Consider the following 19,480-nt stretch of genomic DNA (forward strand, 5'->3'; position numbering starts at 1 on the left):
GTTAGTTAGTGTTTGTCTTCTAGGAGGTTACTGGCTAAAGATTTATAGGTACAAAACAGCATGGAAATAAGTGCAAATGAAATAGGTAACTGCAAAGAAGAAACCAGAGCAAAGAATGTTTTTTTTTCAATACATGTGGTTAATTTAATCTTGGAGATCTTATTGAAGCTCGTGGGCATTCTTCCACAGTACATTGCTTCAAACCCATGCCACCTGGCTTTTATTCTTGGGTTTGTTGACACTAAAGCTTGACAGGTTATAGGATATATTGAGATTTCACTCTGTGCACATACAAAAGATAGAAATGTAATGTCCAGTGAAGCAAACTGACTGATGGGAGATGGAAGCAGGCGGACAAATTTTCTGTCCTTTCTCCCGCTAATTATGTGGATGCAGGACCTTGATAAATATCTCAGAAGAGTTTTTCTAAGACTGAGAAGTCAGCTAATCATGAAGTTATACACATCTTGGTACTACACTGGGATTGCTCTGACTAATGAAGTGTTACACCATAAAACTTTGGACTCGGGTTCTAGTTTTAAGAAACCCAGATTAAGACAGTGGAGAGCAAGACTGCCCCTAGAAAAGAGATAGTCCTATATTTTGGATTTGAATCTCCCACTAGTCTGAAGGATTAATATTTCTTATTACTGACAGTAGGTGAGGTGGTGATAACATTTGTCATTAAATTGTGGGTAATTGGGATGAGAAGTTGAGTTTATGGGGTATGCAGAGGATGCCATACTTGTACTTGACAGGTGCGGCAAATATTGTCACTGTTCCATCCTCAAGTTTTCAGTGCACTCTGTTGTCTTCAAAGTACAATATTTGCATTTATGAGTCTAGATGCAATTTTTCCTAGAATGATGGGAAGCCTTGATGCTCTTGTGTGCAGCAGATCAGATGTGTCAAGGAATGAACACTCCCACCAGCAGCCTTCAAACAAAGACTCTTGGAAGCTGTTATGTAATAGTTTCCTGGTCTTTGGGTGGACTAATCTGGAGGCATGTATTCTACAGTTTCCCAGAGGCTATCTATGAGATTAAGCTCCAAATGCCTACTGTGGTAATTGACTTAATAATACACCCTTTATTTTATATATTTCCTTTGCTACTGGTATAACACGTGCTCCTAAACAGAATTCTTTCACTCAATCGTGGTCTTAAGGTTTGCTTCTGGGAGAATCCAAGATAAGATAATCAATTTGGGGGAAATAATGATCATGAAGAATGTGATGTACGCTGACTGCCTCAGATGGCATTGAATGCTTTGTGGGAAAAAATATATATGTAAACCAGCTATCACTTAAGACACATTGAGAAAACCTGAGACCATCTACGGTTGCTTGTATTTTTCAGGCTGGAGTTGATTGGGATGATGCCATGGAATTAAGCTCCCTAATATCTAAACTCTTAATCATCATAACATTATTAAAGACACAGTGTTCAGTGAGCTTCCTTGACTTCAATGTTAATGTAAACCACACATAGGGGAACTGATCCAACCCATTTACTGGATAACTTGAAAAGCTGTCAGTTTTAAATGTGAGAGAGGGATTAGTCTATGCAAGTTTTGTTGCAAGCCGCACTATTGTTCAGACCATGTGATTTAGCATATTAATCATGCTGAAGCAATCTGTGATGAATAGGAAGCTGAAATCTCTGGCAAGCCCCTGTAGGAAGCTACAGTATAGACATAGAGGGTTCCAGAGGAAGACCATGACATCATTTCCATACAGAAAATTCATTCTATAAATAATTCCGGCTTACTAATGGGTCTAAATAGAACTTGAGAACCTGAAAATGAGATATCAAAGTAGAATTGCCCATCATGAGCTGAGATTATCAGATTCACTGAATCATAGCAGAAATTCATTGTGTAATGAAACTGATACATTCAAGATTAAACCTAAGCAATTCAAGCAGCATAAGTAACTTACATAACTAAGTTACTCATTCTGTCTCTGTTGTGGCAAATCTCTTCTTAAACTTATACCTTTGCTATCATTAAATGTTTCTGTGATGGAGGAAAGCCTGGTTCACCATTGACAACATATTAACAACATATATTTTCACTAGCTGAAAACCTCATTATACCGCACTAAAACCTCACACAGAGGTGGCCCAAAGTCCAAAGAAGAAGGAAATTCTTCCATTATCTCCTTTTTCAGAGCTGTGGGCAGTACATTTAATCATTTACTTCATCACAAAGACTATTGCTAAGCCTTATATGGACCATTCCTTGGAGACACAAAACAACCAACTGTCAAGTTAATTATATAAGACCTCTACCACCCAGAAAGGTGTAATAATCTGCCTTCATTGAAATCAGTACTCAGATATGTTTGCCTTTCTTGTTCATATTGCTTCACCCATAACTGCCATCCAAAGGCATATAGAATACTGAATAAAGAACATCATATCTCACACAATAATCCCTTGGACCAAGGGAATCATTTTAAACTAAAGGATATAAGATCATGATATTCACTACCCTACCATTGCCCATCATCTAGAACATGCCAATCTGATATGCTAGTGGAATAGCCTATTATAGGCTCAGCTAAGATATCAGTTCAGGGACAACATGCTACCATTTAAGATATTTCCCTAGGATTTGGTATATGTGTTTTGCTAATGACCAATATATATGAAATACTAAAATGTATTGAGTCCAGAAAACAGGGAATGAAAGTAGGCTTGGTCTCATCTCATTATTACTTCTAATGTCCCACTTGTGGAATTTGTGTTTCTTGACCCCAAAGCTTAGGCATTGTCTGCTTAGAGATTTTGGTTCTAAATAATATTCCTTCTGCTAAGAGTCACAGTAAGGGTTCCATGGAAATGGGTGCTTCAAATACCGTCACCATTCTGGGCTCCATGTATTGGTAGTGGATCAGCAGACAAGAGAATTACCGTACTGGTAGGGATGACCAGCCCTGGTTATCATAAGAAGCTAGGATTGCTAATACACAACAGAGACGAGAAAGAGTAAGAGTAAAACCTAAGTAGTTTTAAAACCATTTGCTGCATCATTGCCCAGTAATAACAGTAAATGAGTAACTGTAGCAACCATAGACAGACAAGGACAATACAACTGAGAAGTCAGACCTCTAAGAATGAAGATTCGGGTTTATCCCACCAGGCAAGTAACTTTAGCCCACTGAAGTGCTGGCGTGAGGTGAGGAAACCTTCAATGGGCATTTGAAAAAAGGATATAATAATAATATTAATTATATATTCAGGATCAGAAACAACAGTGGAAATTATAACTTGATTTGCTAACTCTTTTTAAATATTATGAGGAGACAGGAAATTACCACTTTCTTGGGAATTTACCACACTCAGGGAAGAAAGGCGGTCTTCTTGATTCCAGACAAGACTCAGATATCATTAGAGGACAGGCAGACCTGAGTGACTCATGAAATAGATTGTACCAAATTCAGTCCTTCAAAGTCTGGCCTGGCATTCTAGGTAGGACATTTCTAAGAACAGCTCATATTATTCCCACAGTTGTTAGGACCAGATGGTTGTCACTCCTGCCACAATTATAGACCAAGGGTCATGCTAAGGAGGCTGACTTCCATCCTTTGATTTACAGGCACACACTTGTCTCTTATTCAGAACATAGCAATATGTACTTATGTATGAATGTGGCTGCGTTGATGTAAATTTTTGTTGATTTGTTAACCTTTACTCTGGGTTGCAGTTTCAAAAGTTTGAAAGCCATTCATCTGTTGCACATGGGTTCCCGACCAAAAAAGGAAGCTACACTTCCTTCCACTTCACTTACCCACTAAGATTCTGGCTGCAGCTCTTGATAATTGCAGTTTGTGATTATTGCAGACTTACGTAGCTTTGGTTAAAAAGTAGAAATGAAAATAATTGTGCTAGACTTTACTTTTTAATTTTTTTTTCAAAATGTTCTTCAAGGTGATTTTCAAATTGCTTCTATTACAGGGATAGGGACAAAAAAATAAAAAAGGAAGAATAACCAATGGTGCTGAAAGAGAAGACATAAAAGTAATGTAGTCTACATATGATAAGTTAGAAGATGGGGTTGTGATATGCAATTAAAGTTGTGACCCTATGACAGGTTCAGGGAGAAACGAACTAGGATAGGCATTGCTCTGTCTACTCAGCCACCTCTGCCACAAATTCTTATAACTCCTGCTCCACGACTTCCTCCCTGTAATTTTTACATAATAATGCATCAGATAGATACCTCACAGAAGCCAGAAAGATAAGTGGATGGTCGGAATTTTCTATTTAGCAGAGCTAGAAGTATGAGCTACTTCTGTGATTTGTAAGCTAGAACAATAATTATAGCCCTGGCTCAATGAGAGCATACAGAGCAGAAAGGCAAATATTTCTGGACTATCAAATAGTACATGGGTCCCTTAAAGCATTGGCCTAAATTGTAAAAACTCTGTAGTCCACAGAAAAGAGAATTGTGTCCGAGATCACGAATATCTTAGACTCTGGGAAACTAATTTGTTTCTCTAGCTTTCCTTAACCACTCTGCTAATTTCAGGGTTATAAGGAATATTAAAGGAGATATTGAAGAAACGCTGAAGAAAACAATAGAAATGTAAAGTTTTATTATCGCTATGGATCCACACTTTCCACAATCCAGAAAGGTCTCAGCTCTACCAGATTCTGAGGAATATATATATAATTTTCTTATGCATTTATTCTCAACTTTTGTTTTACTCTTTCATCACTTTCATCCTTTCTTATTCTCTTCCTTCCTTCTCTCCCTCTTAATTCTTTCCATTGACTGAAAACAAACAAACAAAAAAGCATATTTACCACTAACCTAAATAAATATATAATTTATTTACAATATATCTTCTCTCCATTGGTAACATTTAATCCTAAGGGGAGAGGGGAAGGACAGAGACAAAATAAAGGACACAAAAGGAAGCAAACAGATATCAACACTACCACCTCCTTTTGGGGAATGTCGGGGAGAAAAGGCCTCTATTTCTTTGTCAAGGTCATTTCATGTTTGTTATCATTGGCTTGGAGCATGATAGCCTCCTGCTTCTTGATGCTTTTTTAAGTTTAAATTAGTTTCCAATAAAGATGCTTTTGCACCTTGCAGAGTAAAAGCATTGTTTTTAATACACTTGTAACTAATGCTGCTGGTCCTTGGGGAGTTTCAAAGGACCTCAAAGGCGATAGTTCTCTACCCGGGAGCAAAGAAGCCATTACAGCTTGTACTGGAAGATTTAATAGGTGTCATAATTTATCATGTAAACCGAAAAGTGTTTCTTAATTAAGTGCGTACGTTAATGAATTTTTTAATTTGATCCCTGTAAGTACCTTGCTATACTAATTGCAATATTCTACACATTAGTCATCCGCTGTTGCCCTTGGCTATTTTCTTCCCTGAGAGGAAGAGAAATAGAGCTTTTCAGTTAAAGTTCATTTAACTCTTTCCACCCAACAAATTAGATTTTGTCTTACTCACATTGGAGTGACAGCTGTGGTTCAATTTCACTGAGTTTTCAGAGCACTTGTGTGTAGGACCAGCTTAAATGTCTGTTATTTTTCAAATCATGGGAAACGGGAGTAACTGCTCAGCAACTAAGGCCCTACTGCTTCCCAAGGGGGCACTTCCTTTGGTTCTTTTGAGATTGCAGGGGTTTATAAAGGCTAAGATGGAAAGTGGGGCCATATTTCTTCTGTTCTGCTGTAGTCCTCTATAGTGCAATTAATGAAGAACTAAAATTGGTACAATACTCCCTAAATTCAAAAGAAATAAAGGAAAAAATAAAACTTGGGTGTATCTACTTGATGGGATATAATATCTACAATGAATGAATTTATTACTTGTAATAATAAGGGAAGTACTTATGACATAATGTGAAATCCAAAGCACAACATAACATTATGGTACAATATTATTACAGCTATAAAAAAAAATGTTTTCAGGGAAAAACATTTGGCAAATAATACACTCATTTTTATCTTCTGGTAATATGGTTATGGGTAATTTTGTTTTTCTTTTATATTTCTGCATTTTCCAAGTGTAAATAATAAGCTATATAATAAAGAAAACCTTTTATTTTCAAAGAATTGATATATTATTATTGTATAAGAAGATTTAAGACTTCAGACTTTATTTTACTAAGGAATATTCTTTATTTAAATAGTTATTATATAGCTTTTTAACATTTTTTAAATATATGTTCGAATTTATCCACAGTTGAGTAAACAGAAAATCTCCAGTTGCAAGGTACTATTAAAGAAGGGTTAAAAGCAAAAAACCTCCAATTCTTGGCTTTTCTCTCTTTAAATGGGCATATTGTGTTGTGTAGGAGGAAACAACTGTATTGTAATAAATTTTATTTGGTTTTCTTGTATTTAGAGACACACAATTTTCTATATACTATCTGTGATGACTGATTTACAAAACTGAGCTGCATAAGAAAATCGGCACATGAAGAATACGAAGAAAAATATCTTATTTTTTAGACATTCATATTTTATAAAGAACTCTTTTACTCAGAAGACCTCAGCTTGAATCCTACCTCTGATATGTTTAGCTATGGGATTTTAAACTGAAACTGTGGTCTATGGCCATGCTACCCTGAACAAGCCTGATCCTGTCTGATCTCAGAAGCTAAGCAGGGGCAGGCCTGGTTAGTACTTGGATGGAAGACCACCTAGGAAGACCAGGTGCTGTAGGTCACAGTATCAGCTCTTTAGAAAGGGTTTCTCTGACTTTTCTATCAAAAGTCAATCCCATGCCCACCTGTCCCCATTCTTTATGATCTTAACATGTTTCATAATCTGAAATTCTCTTGTTTATTTTTGTAGGTACATATGTATGTATCCATGGACATATGTATTTTTCTTGCACCTCACCCCACTAGCAAGTGACACTTGTGAACAGCAATCTTGCATGTTTTGTCCACTGTAATACTCCATAAGTATTTCAAGATCAGATCAGTTCCTTTTGGTAATTGAAACCCAAATCGATTGAAATTAACATGTACGTAAATAGAAGTAAATCTTCAATAATGATAAGGCAATTTTTGTGAGTTTTGTTTCTTTACACAAAATTATCTGGAGTATCTAATAACTGTCTAATTCATTGCCCACCTTGAGAATTTGGATATATACTATTATTATTAGGACCACATACAAATAAAATTTATATTAAATTGGCATTGTATATTCATAATACTGTCATAATTATTTTCATAAATATTTCTAGAAAAAGTGAGGAAATTTCAATATAACCAAACAATAGAGGTAAATGTTCTTCTTTATACCAAAACCATTAGAATTAGATGTATTGGAGAAATATAGAAAGAGTAAGAGAGTAATAGAGAGAAAGAGAGCAGTCCACCACCACTGCTGAGTCTCATTTTTAAATGGCAAGAATAAAAAAGCATAAAAAGCAGTCTCAATAAATGCAGTAAAGTGATATCTGGCCTAATTTTCTTTTGGAAATTTGTTCAATAGTCATACATATATTGTACAGAATGTAAAAAGTCACATATGTGTTTAGGCCATGTATTTGGATATTAATGAGTATTTCTGGAATTAAGGCCATGGGCTTTGTAATAAATTGAGAAGACTAGAAGTTCTCCTAATTATTATTTGGCTTCTACTATATGGCAGCCAAATGCCTAATTCACTCACACTGTGAATTAGAACCCACATCTCAAATCCTAACTCTTAAGTTCCAGAAGCTATTGGCCTCATTATTAACCAGGCCACCAAGACTCACAAACAAATCAGCCAGTATACTCTGGAAAGCTGAAAACTCCATTATCAATGTCTTCCAACTGTGCTTTGAATACATTATTGATTCGTTTTAGCTGGAAGTCCCCCTGACAAGCTTATGCGTGCAATTAAATGGATTACATGGAATGTGTTAAATAGCCTAAGAACTTCTTGGGCTGGAAAGTCTTTGAGCATCAGCACTGATTCACTTACTCAACTCACCCACTATGGCAGGACATAGGAAATTAATAGCAAGCATATAACAACATTCTGTACTTCATGAGAGGGAAGCACTCCATGTGGGTGGTATCTCTTGCTTTGAAAAAAAAATCAGTTTCACTTGTAGCTCTCTGTTGTAATAGATGACATATAGCCTGACACCATTGTCTATTGTACTAGAATATTTTTAAAAAGCATGTACCAACTAAATTATTACTATTTTTGTTTTCATTTTAAAACAGTTTATGTGACTAGTTATTTGGTGTTCAATATAGTGCCTTCCTGAAAAACTTCTCTGCTTTCTAAATATTTTAGTAAGTGCTTTTACTCATTTTTATTAAAAATCACACAATACATACCAGTAGGCTAGTATAATAAGGTAGTATTAACAATAAAAATAAAGGTAAAGTTACTTAGCTGAGCATTTTGCTATGACATAGGAAAAAGTTTTGTTCCCAAGGCCTTATCTGTACTGAAAAGCCATGAATCGATCAATTAAACTAAAGTGAAAGTAAGTCTTACCTGTATTGTTAAACACACACACACACACACACACACACACATCACAGTAACAACAGGTTATTAAAGCACCTAATTAAATGTAGTCAAGTCCAAAGACCATGTGATGGAAACCTCACTGACACAACACAGACTTGTAAGCCTTAAATAGGATCTATATAAAATGTAAGATTTTTCAGCATCTTCAGAAACAATAACAATATCTAGGACAATGGGACTTTAATGTATACCATCTGCTGTTGTTGTTATTAAATGTTAGCACGAGACAGAAAAGAAGCTACTTTGAATATAACAAAGTACAGTTATTAGTGATATGTTTAATCACTGCTACTCTTTGGAGCTTTGGTGAGAGTAAGAAGTATTGCAACTGTAGCTGACTGTAAACTCCTTACAAAAAAAAAAAAAAGCCTTGAGAAAAATTATGTAACTTCTTTTTGGTTTACCTTTAGTTGTAAGTAAAATAGTATACTATGGATGAAAAATCGGGATAGTAGAAAGATAAATAATAATAGTGTCAAGCATATTGCAATCCAATATCTAAGATCTACTACTTGAGCAAGAATTGTAGGAAAATATAGAATTGAGAGAGAAACTCTGACTACAGCCCAATGATTTCATATGCTGTAACTAGGGTGTAGTCCTTTTTCTTCCTAACAGACCATGTGAAGACTGAATGTGCTATTGGTGACTAATGGCTTCCCTGGTTCTCTGAAGAGTAAAGTATTAAGATGGTTAGAAGACTCTCAGATTCTTCCCTCACCTATTCCGAAAACACTTAGTTGGCTTTCCTTCAGTTATTTTCACTATCTGGTATGGCTACGCTACGGTTAGAAAATCAGGATAAAGGATAGAAGTTAGTGTTAATAGGCTTTTCTTGATAATTACCTTTGTATAAAAGTCTAACAAAATAATCGGTCTTGGTATCATTTTTAAAAATTAATTCCCAATTTTATTAAAAAAACAAAGGAAGGAGATTTTTACATGAGACCGAAAACAAGTAGGAACTAGAAGCCTATGTTTAAGCCTATGTTGCTCCATTACTGGACTATAATCTTTGTTAGGGCAGGAAATATGTCTGTCTTATTCACCATTGTATCTCTTAAGATTTTGATACTGGATATCAAAAATTTTTTAATAGTATATAATCCTATTATACATACCAGGGAAATGAGTCACAAATTTCTGCTTTTATAAATCATTCTTTTATTAACTATAGTTTCCCATTGAGTGAAGTCACTAGGAATATTTTGACATAATAAACCTAAATTATGTACACTTTTCTGAAAATATATGCACGTCATCACAGTCAGTTATAAATGGCACTTTTAACTCAGCACTATTGATAGAAAAAGTGGACAAACATTGGAAATGAAAGCTTATTGGTAGAGTTAAGTTAATATTATATCTACTTCTACTCATCAAGTAAAATAAAAACCAATATTGATGTGGAATTATTAAATGGTGGGTTTGGAAGGAAATGCATTCAGAGAGATCTTTTCCTTTGGTTCATGTAGGAAACCATCTAAGTCACCCTGGGGATGAACATCTATCTATGAAAAGCCTTCTGGAAACATTGCCCAGTATTCCTCAGCTGCTGTTGTAGCGTCCTTCAAACTACCTTCATCAACCATAGAGTTTACCGAGCCTTCTTGAAATGTTTGTAGATCTACATTAGATGTGAAAACTAGACTTTTCACAGGCTGAGTTAACAGTCGTAATAAAATTGCGTGAAAATTGTAAATCTATGTTTTATACAAAATACATGTGGCCACACAGTCTGGTGAAAAGTCCAAAATCAACTTTCACTCTACTCTCATTACCCATGGGACTCAAAGGAAGTTACAACCTCTGGAAATTTTATTCTCTTCATCAAAATGATGATCGTAATATACCCAGCCAATGAGATTGGTGTGAGGACAAAATGAGGTCATATAAGAAAAGGATTTAACACGTGGCTTGTCATAGCTCAACAAAAAATTGGTAGTAATTATTTAATAGCAATTTAAATTATTATTTTGGTATTATTTATTATTAATATTAATTTGTAATAATAAATGTTAATTTATTAATAACTTTTGTTACATCTCTCAGAAATTATTTCTCTGAATATTTAAGTCAACTTTTATTTGTTTCATATTATCTGATGATTAGAAGATTTGGAAAGTGAGAACTTTCATGATCTTGAGGCAAAAGTTTAGAGAAAATACTAAACTAAATGATATCATATAGAATTAGGTGGCCTTAACTTTCCCCTCAGGTTTCTTCCTTAATATAGGCCCCTGGCCTCTCTTAGAGCATTAACTTTCGATAACTTGCCATTATAAATTCTTTCTTTTTCCCTTTAAGATGTAGATCTTATCTCAGCCTCTTGCCAAGTTTACAACCTGAGAATGTCTTTCTCAAGGATTTGGTAGCCTTCTCTTTGAAATGTACTCATAAAAAAAGAGAGGGCTCCAATCTCCCAGTTTCTGTGAGAGGGTAGGAACCTAAGTTTGATAAGCACTAATTAACAAACACAGATGGGCTAATCAAATTGACCAACCTCTCCTCTAACATCCTTCAGGACTTTCCCACTGGCTCATCCGAGTGCTTAACAACTCTTCTGCCTTTTGTTTCAACAGAGTTCAGTTCAGTTTCTCTTTCCTATTGCTGTAGTCTTGATTCCTATTGCAATAATCTTAAATAAAGTCTTCCTTGCCTATTAAAATCTGTGCAGTGTAATTTTTCTTTCAAAGTGCCCTGAAGAGCTTCTTTCAAACTATATTTTGCTGAGGTGTGATAAAACCAGTTTTAATGCTCTGTTTAAGTAAAATCTGTTTGATTTTATTATAAAATGTATTTCATTAAATGAAACAAAATATTTCACCCATGAATGTTTCCATTTTATAAAAATTTAAAAATCAAGATAGCAAAACCAAAAAAAATGTAGTGACAATAAGATATCCTAAGATTTTGGCATTATGGAAATTCATCCCATATGCTTTGTATAAATTTTCAAACACACTCAAGCATTTGATATCCTGCAAAGCTACAACAAAGGATACCTGGAATTTTTAATTCATTTTATTCACATGAACGTATTTCACTTAAAAAAATATTAATATGTACTATGAGATATAGGTAAATATCTATCTAGAAATCATTTTCTCTTCTTTGCTTTTCATTAACAAAGTCAGTGCTCTCATTCTTTGCCTGCTATTCCACTTTTTGTTATATTTCCCCTTTAAATTAAAAGGTTAAAGTAGCAACTATAACCAAGATCCTTTAAATATATCAATGCTTCATGTATAATATAGCTATTCTAACGTATTACCCCAAATATGTTCATTCTCAATGTTTAACATAGATTGTAATGAAAACTATGTTTAATCCCCAAAATTTGTGAAACCCCCCCCAAAAAAATCCTCATTTTTAGTCCCCATACACCAAATTTCCTGGCCTTCTCTGGGATTTAATATCAAATTAACAATTAAGACATATTTACTGTGGGGCCAACAAAAGCCCAGTTTAGAAATTGCCATCAGTAGATGAATGTCACTATTCCAAGTAGTGGGAAATCATTGTTTCCCCATGTGAATGTGACTGTGTCCCTCTGCTTACTGAAAATCAAGGATCCAGGTTTTAGACATTAATGGGTATTCATGGTGCTTGGGTTACCGGCCTTCAGGTGTCTGTGTTGTGGGAGTTGGAGGCTCAGTCCTTGGATCCCCCACGAAAGATTTGCGTGGAGGTCTGATGCTCGGAGAAGAAAGAGCAGACAAAGTAGCAAACAGAAGTGATTTTAAGCAATGCAAGCAAAGTAAAGTACACTTGAAAGTTAAGCGGGCAGCTCAATAAAAATTGAGTGTGCTGAGAAATTGGGGTGTTGACTTTTTGAGTGCCATTGTTTCTTTGTTTTCTTTCTGTCCCTCACATCTCGAACTGTGCAATTTTCCTGTTCTTCCCTGAGATGCTCCTACTCCTGGCCTGGGCATGCGCAGTGTGTGCCCATAGATGGGAAGGCATACGCCTGTCCTGTGGGAATTTTGAGGGTAGGCCCCTGCCCAGTTAACTAATTTTGCCCGTACTAGTCAAGCGCTCCCAGAGTAAGGACATATAATGGTCATCTGCAATTAACTGATGGGGATGGGGGGACTAGCCAGGGGGTAGGGGTGAAGAAGGCACCAGCCACCACAGGTGAGTCTCTTTTCTCTCTTTCTGGCTTCTGACCTTGGGGGAATGAGGAAGGCTCCAGAAGCCTGCCAAATACCTGGTTGTATATATTCTTCTGCTGAGCTAGTCTTGGGGCCTTGTTAACCCTTCATTGTCCCTCTCCCTCTGGCTCATAACTACCTACCTACCTTGTCACTTCTCATGTGTTTCAATTTCCTTGTTTCATATTTGAGCCAGAAGCAGCCCCAAATGCTTTCCTCCGCTACCAAGAACTGAGACATTGATTAAGTCTCAACTCTCCTCTGGTAATCATTGTCAGAATCCATACTTTTCATCTTCTACATTTTATGGTTATTAGGGAGCAGGGGAGAGTTATCTGTTCTGCTCCCATTAACTTTTGATTCCTCAAATTTATTCACTGTGGAGACCTGATAAATCGTACTTATCTCTAATATAGAACCAGTCACATTCACACTGTGAAGCCACAACAAATGGACCTAGACATCAAACACACACACATCATGTTCCATTCTTTCTTTATTGTCAACCTGATTATAGCTTTTTTAATGGAAAGGAAGAGAAAAACTCTAAAAAACATTGATAAAGTCACTAGGTCGGGTGAAGCTATAGTTTTCGTTGTTATAGTTGTTTTTAATTAATAGTAGAGAACAAGGTATTAATTATGCAAAGACCAAAGGGACCTCAATATACCCTAAATCTATAAATAAATATTTAAGCAGATTCCCTCTCTCTGACTCTTCAGCATATGCCAGTGTCTCCTTTCGCTCATAAGAGCCATCCCTCCTGCGGCTTCGGAGCACCTGAATCTCTGTGTGGTGATTAGGAGATTCCGTGCAGCCCCGGGCCTGACTCCAATCACTTTCTCCTTGAAAATTGCTCAACCTTGATGCAGTAGCACAGAGCAAAGCAGGTCTTGTGACTTGGGCTTGGTCCTCATTACAGCCCAGAGACTTTAGGAGATTGTTTGTGTGGCTGGAACATCTTCCTTGCGGGTGGTTAATTAGTGTTTCCCCAGGGCTTCTGCTCTGTGAATACTTAAGGGTAATCATCACCAGCTAACTACATGGGGAGTGTATCTAAGCAATTTTACCAAGTCAACTGACAACAGCTTGAAGTAATATTAGCCCTGTTACATTAAGACAAGTGTGCTCCACCCAACGACGATGGAGACTGGCACCACTCAATAAATCACAGCAGCATCCTTGAAAGCTTAGCATTGGTTCTGAGCCATTAATTTCAGTGAGGTCTTTTGACAGGATGTTTTGAGAGCATGAGAACATATACTGAGAGTATGCTCTTTCTTGAGCTAAATTATAAAGAGCAAATTCTTCTAGCTGCCAGCCTGGTAAAACATTTAAATCTTAGGATAATCAAATAAATCTTTTAACATTTTTTCATCAAAGAGTATTATAACTCAGAATATAGAGAATAACTTTCCTTTAAATAAAAATACAATATAAATGTCTATCTAGACTCTACTTTCATAGCATTACCTGGAGTTTCAGAAACTCTAAACACTTGGATAGGACTAGACATAAACATATCCTCTATTGGCCAAACACTAGATAACGTTACCTACCAATATTGTCACTTGATAACAAAATAAGTTCATCCAGAAAACTAAAAGTGAAATGTAGATTTAATAAACTTATAAAAATTATATTAAGAATGTGTTAAGGATGAGAACAGTGTTATAAGGGCAATGACCAATCAGAATCTTTTTTTAATTTTTAAATTTTTATTTTATATTTATTTTTCAGTTAGAGTTGGCATTCAATATTATTTTATATTAGTTTCAGGTGCACAACACCGTGCTTAGATAGTTAATATAATTTACGAAGTAATTCCCCCAATTAGTTATTAAAATATTATTGTCTATATTCCCTATACTTCACATCCCTGTGACTATTTGGTAACTGCCAATTGGTATCGCTTAATCCCTTCATCTTTTTCACCCAGTCCCCTAACCCCCTTCTATCTGGCAACTATCAGTTTGTTCTCTATATCTATGAGCCTGTTTCTATTTGCTAGTTTATTTTGTTCTTCAGATTCCACATATAAGTCAGATTATACTGAATTGTCTTTAGAGAAAGACCGACTTCACTTAGCATAATATCTTCCAGGTCCATCTATGTTATCACAAATGGTAAGATTTTGTTTGTTTGTTCGTTTGTATGAACAAATAATATTCCATTGTATATGTGTACCACAGCTTCTTTATCCATTCATCTCTTGATGGGCACTTAGGTTGCTTCCATATCTTGGCTATTGTAAATAGTGCTGCAATGAACATAGGGGTACGTATATCTTTTTGAATTAGTGTTTTGGATTTCTTCAGATAAATACCCAGAAGTGAAATTGCTGGAATCTTGCATTTGATTCAGTGAAGCCATGAAACATCTTTTGTTCAAAAAACAATTGTCTTACTATCAACAGACATTCTAATAGGTGCTGGGATATAAAACATTTCAGAGAATATTGTAGGAGTGATACGTTATTCCAGGAGGTCCTATGACAACCTTCTTTATGAAACAACCAGTTCTAATTTCATAAAACTTTTAAAGAGTGACCATTCTCCATACCATGAACTGGATGGTAATTTTAGTGAAAAAGAAATGGATGTTTGTAAATAAATGAGAGAAACAATATTCAAATCTATCTATCTATCTATCTATCTATCTATCTATCTATATCTATCTATCATCTATCATCTATATCTATAAAAAAAGGATGAGAAATGTTAGCTTTAGAGATTTCAAAAGTGCTAAGTACATATCAAAAAAATTTACAAAAGTTTGCATTTAAGGGAAGGTCCGATGGCCCTGTATCTATTCCTTTTAAATGATATAAAACAGAAAAAGTTGAAAATCACATGATATCACTTATACGTGGGATATAAACCTAAAAGCAACAAATGAACAGGACAGAGATTCAGGGACATGGACAATGAACTAGTGGTTACCAGAGGGTAGGGGGTGGGGGAGGAGGGAAGAGGTAGACAGGGTAAAGGGGGTCAAATATAAGGGTGTTAGGGGAGGGTGAAGTGGGTAAAGGGGATCAAATATATGGTAGCTGAAGGAAACTGGACTCTGGGTGGTAATCACACAATAGAATATATAGATGTCAAATTTATAATGTACAACTGAAAATTATATAATTGTATTAACCAGTGTTACCTCGATAAATTTAAAAAAAAAAGACAATGCCCTTGAAAGAGGAAAAAAGTAAAATAAAATAAAATAAATATTGTAAAACAACCACATTTCATATTTCAATTAATTGAAAAATAATTTAAATGTAAAACTCTTCTTTGAAATACTAGGTTCTGCAATTAAACAGAACTATTATCAGTTTCAAGTTTCGAACAAAAATAACAAATGTTAATATTCTAAGGCATCTTAGGAGTAGAAGATACCTTAACTTTAGTCTCATGTTTTATAATATAAATGCAATGAAGCAGGACTGAAATCAAGGTGAGGCAAGTAATTGGACAAATCTAAGCAATATATAATAATTTAATGGTGAAAGGAGTATGATTTTGAAAGCTTTGTAGAATGAACACAGTACTAAGACGATTAAATGGCTTTGATGAATTTAAGATATCCATAGATATGATAAAATTAAGATTATGGGATCATATTAAGTCATATTAAGTCTGTAAAATTCTTGTACATACTTACCCAAAAGTCATTAACAGGTTCCCTCCCCCCCACCCCGCAATTAAACAGTACTTTAAAATATGCATTTCATTTTGCCATAATATTTTATATAAATTAAATTAGTAGAATATGATTTAAATATAACAACTGTTTTGTTTCCTTAATAAAAACAGATTTAAAATTACTTTTTAACCTGTTACTATTTTAGCTTTTTTCTTTTCAGAAGGAAAAATAGTTTTGAATTTGTCATTTGTTCTTCTAGATGCCAGATAAGAAAGTTTTCTTTCAGATTGTCAAAAAAAGAAACTTTGGAACACAAAAGATAAACATATTGCTTTACTTCGAATATTTTTGCAAATATTCAAAACACTTTTTTTAATATAAAGAAATTTTAAACTAAGATAAATTCATATTTGGAAATCAATATTCACACACCCCTGATTCCCTGGCCTCTTGAGTGTCTGAGGAGCTTCCAATATAATTGGTCAGGTGCTCATAACCTCTGAGATCTCCTCCATCTCCACCCATAATGCATAATGGGTACAACACATTTGGGACAAGTGAAGAGTCCTGCATCGAATGCCTTTGCTCCAAATATTTCATAAATCTGCTGATTTTTCCAGAAAAACATGACTAGTGACTTATATAACATTAGTGATAGCACTTCAGACTTTTCAATTCCTTGTAAATCTTATCACTACTAATTCTGAAAGATGTGAATGACCAAGTATATGTAATGCTCATTCACTTTCATTTTGATTTTTGTTTTAATTCTGTTAAATTTTCCAGTGACTTGGTGGTGGTATTATAACCTAGAGCTTTCACTTTAGGCAGATAAATTTATGCAGATATATTTACTGAAGATGCATTTTATAACTGTGTAATTTGGACTGAGATTTGTAAAAAATGTCAATAAAACTCAAAAATATCAATTTAATTAACAGTATTATGTGACAGCTATTATTTTATTGCAGGATCAGTCGCTTGTTTCATTACATACTACCGAATAAGCTGGGGATACACTGATCTCCTTTCTTTATTATTCAAAATATTTAATGTAGGAATTTATACACTTTTTAGGAAAAAACTATGAATTAATAAGAAGAAATATTTCTTATCCTTTCTTTTTTATTCTGGTTTCCAGAAACTGCAAAAATCTGCCTTTAATCACAGTTGAAGTAAATTTGTCTGCACTTTTAATAGAAACTGTTTTCTTACTAGAAATAAACTATTTTCAACTGTGAATTTCACATAATTTAATATTTGACTATGTTTTGAGTGAACAGATATAATTTAGCAGATATCTCCCCCAAATGCAGTGATTTTAAGTACATTTCACTTCTTTCATGCTTTTTTAATTTTCTAGAATTTTTATTCGACTTATAACTTACTTATGTGTTTATCATCCCTGTAATTGAATTTTTGTTTGAAGCAAGATAATACTTATCCTTTAGGTGGCCATATATCTCAATTTTCTGAGACAGTCCTGGGGTATATCTATTGTCCAGACATCTATCCACATGAACATTTTTTTCTAAATATTATAGTTTAAAAAATAATTATTGTCATTAATAGATGCATAAAATAAATCAAGGTGGCTTATATTTCTTCCTAGTTCTAGCTCTTGCCATGATCTCACCTAGATGTTTGTGAGAAGCATGCACAGCAACATTATGGTTAAGTCTAAAAGGTGATCAACTGAAATCATAATCTGCAATATTTTCTACACGCCATACAGCAAACAACAACCTTGCAAGGACAACATACTGAGCACTCACAAAAAAATAGAGTTTGAGTTGAAACTCTTAACAGCTAAAGACAGCCAATACCCTCTGGTCTTCGATGGTAGTAGAGAAAGTATTCGACATGGCTACACCAGATGTCCACTTAGGATTCTATCCAATTGTTTTGTGGCCCACACCACAGCCTGGAAGATGCATGAAGCTATCAGGTCATAAGTAGGTGAGATCAGAGGAAAGGTACAGGTTAGCTATACGTGCAACTAGCCTGTAACTAGAATGAGTGTAGGACCTAGATGCAGAGTAAGCCTGCTGTTGGGTATATAGAGTTGTGCTGTCCAACGGGTAGTCACTAGCCATGATTATTTAAACTTAAATGTATTAAAATCTAAATTAAAATAAAACTTAAAATTTAGTTTCTCACTCCTACTAGCCCCATTCCCAGTGCACAACAGCCACACTTGGCTACTGGGCTACAGTATTGAACAGTGTAAATATAGAACATTTCCATCATTTTTGCCCAAATTTCTATTGAACAAGATCGATATAGTGTATTCTCATTTGCTAGTTTTATAATTTATTGTATGTTTAAATCCACAAGTGTTCATATTGTATGTTTAAATCTACAAGGGTTCACTTTACTTTTGGGGAAAAGCACTTGTATTTTGTAATAAACTCTATGACAGTAATAGACTCAATAAGATCGAAGTGCATTGTACTGAAAAGTTATGAACTACATTTCTCTTTCTAAGGAAAGTTAATGAGGAACATGTAACTTTTACCAAAAATTTTTGACATTTTTCACCCACCATAGGAGCCATGTAATGTTACTGACCATGAAAACAATAAGAAACAAATATAGTGAATTAGTAATAATTAGTAGTTGCTGTTAAAATAATGTATCTGAAGACTATTTTAATATATGCAGCTGCAAAAATTGCATTTTCTATAACTTCATTGAATATGTTTTTATTTAGCCCAAACAACTATGTGTCTAAACTAATGTAGTTCATTTTCAATTTTAAGTTATTTTGTATATCTATTAAAATTTAATGTGGTTGGTTAATGCATTAGTTCCAATCACAGAAGAATTTTGCAAATAGATAAAGATTCCTGGGCCTGAATTAGGCAATCTGATGCATGTATCAGTAATTCATTCATTCTTATTGCTAAATAATGATGTGTATACCACAATTGTTTATTCAGTCACCTATTGATGAATACTTGTATTATTTCTCATGTTTAGACTTTATGAATTAAAATGTTCACGTACAAATCTTTTGTAGACATATGTTTTTATATCTCTTGTGATGTCATAGGGCAAATGCGTTATACCATTTTACACTCTCACCATCGTATGAAAATTCCAGTTTCCCCACATCCATGACAGCATTTGGTGCTAGTATTCTAATGGATGTGAAGTGGTATC

At 34.6% G+C, this 19,480-nt stretch overlaps 1 pseudogene; it reads left to right on the top strand.

Moving 5' to 3' along the window:
* Positions 1 to 6,579: 6,579 nt before the first annotated feature.
* Positions 6,580 to 6,698, top strand: LOC118608758 (annotated as a pseudogene).
* Positions 6,699 to 19,480: the final 12,782 nt, after the last annotated feature.

The sequence above is a fragment of the Rousettus aegyptiacus genome, unplaced genomic scaffold (genome assembly GCF_014176215.1).
Source record: "Rousettus aegyptiacus isolate mRouAeg1 unplaced genomic scaffold, mRouAeg1.p scaffold_m13_p_10, whole genome shotgun sequence".
NCBI lineage: Eukaryota > Metazoa > Chordata > Mammalia > Chiroptera > Pteropodidae > Rousettus > Rousettus aegyptiacus.